The sequence below is a fragment of the Etheostoma spectabile genome, chromosome 15, assembly GCF_008692095.1.
Source record: "Etheostoma spectabile isolate EspeVRDwgs_2016 chromosome 15, UIUC_Espe_1.0, whole genome shotgun sequence".
Classification (NCBI taxonomy): domain Eukaryota; kingdom Metazoa; phylum Chordata; class Actinopteri; order Perciformes; family Percidae; genus Etheostoma; species Etheostoma spectabile.
In genome coordinates this window covers 19,777,869-19,779,516 of record NC_045747.1, presented here as the reverse complement: position 1 = coordinate 19,779,516, position 1,648 = coordinate 19,777,869, and the positions used below count along the sequence as shown (strand labels likewise).

Sequence of the window (1,648 nt, the reverse complement as noted above, 5' to 3'; positions counted from 1 at the left end):
GAGAGAGAGAGAGAGAGAGAGAAATTGACTTTCAGCATGAACCTGCCTCTCTCAGCCCCCCCTCCCCCCCACTTGTCTGTTGTACAACTTTCTAATTGGCTTTATTAGCCCGAATGCATAACCTGGATTATGGTCATAACATCTACATTTTATAACTTGTTCCCTGTTACATAATGTTCAGTCAGTGAGTTTATAGGTTATTATTTTTATATTTTATAGTCATAGTCAATATTTTATCATGATCTGCTGCACTGTTCAGTCCCTGCGCTGTTCACTTTTTCACTTTTGCACTATCATCATTACACACAGTCTACAATATTATCTCACCTTATCATGGCCATTGCATTTCTGTGAATGATTTTTAATTTGAATTTTTTTATTCTTAGGTATGTGTGATATGTGTTTGTTGTGTAATGGTTATGATGCTACTGGATGCTTAAAGTTTCCTTCGGGATGAATAAAGTATCTATCTATCTTTGTTCACAAATCTAGTTAGAATTTTGTTGCCGTTGTCTTTACTGTAATTTCCCGTTTATCTGTGTAACGTACACACAACATCTAGGCTATTGCATGCAAAGCCCTTTGAGATAAATTTGTGATTTGAATCAAATCACTTATTCTATCAACAGAAGAATAACTGGTAGTATATTGTTAATCGAATAATCATTAAAGTAATTTGTCATGCAAAAATGGCAGAAAATGCTGTTTTCCGCCTCTCAAATATGGAGATTTCCTGCTTTTTTTTAATATTATATTAAACGGAATGTTTTGTGGGTTTTGGACAAAACAAGACATTTAAAGACATCACCGTGGACTTTGAAAAAAGAGATGGACATTTCCCTTTTATTTTCTGACATTTATTGGACCAAACAATTAATGGATTAATCTAGAAAAATGATCTGCAGATTATTTGATGATGGAAATAATAATAGTAAATTGGAGCCCAATACTGTCAGTCCTGGAAGAGGGATTCCCTTCCTTTTGTTTTTCATTTAAAGTTTTTGGGGGGGTAGTTTTTCCTTTATCTGAATCAAGGGTCTAACGATGAATTAAAATGGACTTGAATAGTTTAGTCCAGACATCGGATATACTGGAAAGGCTCATACACTCACACGATATGTTGTTCTGTTATACGTGTTACATCGTGTGCACCCTTTTAACCCTTGTGTTGTCTTCGGGTCAAATTTGACCCGTTTTTCAAAATATTTACATCAGAAATAAGGATTTCTAAATTACCAATATAACCCCAAAATACCATTTGCTTGCCTTGCAAGTACAACAAAAGATAGGATCTTTACTTTGACTTTTGGAGAGACCCGACTGAACGTTGACATATACCCTTCTGTAATTATCCTTCATTTAATATGAGTCTAAATAATTCATCATTTCTGCTTTTTTAATTTAAGATTAGGTATAAGTTCCTATACATAAAGTTTATTGACCAGGAATTCCAAAAATGTAGTAAATGTAAAACTGGTTATAAGTTGGTGTTAGTAGGCTAGTATTAATACATTGAAGTGAAAAGAAGCGTTAAACGTCAAAAAAGAGCCAAAACATTGAAAAAAAACGGGACAAAACTGTAGCTAAAAGAGACGAAAACATCAGAAAAGGTGTTAATTTTCAGGACGACAAGTACATGGTCGAATGG

The 1,648-nt window shown here is 33.9% G+C and overlaps 1 long non-coding RNA gene across 1 annotated transcript in view; it reads left to right on the top strand.

The window, feature by feature from the left end:
• The window catches only part of LOC116703441 (uncharacterized), a 16,792-nt gene that overhangs the window by 791 nt on the left and 14,353 nt on the right, over nucleotides 1-1,648 (top strand). The window lies entirely within an intron of this gene.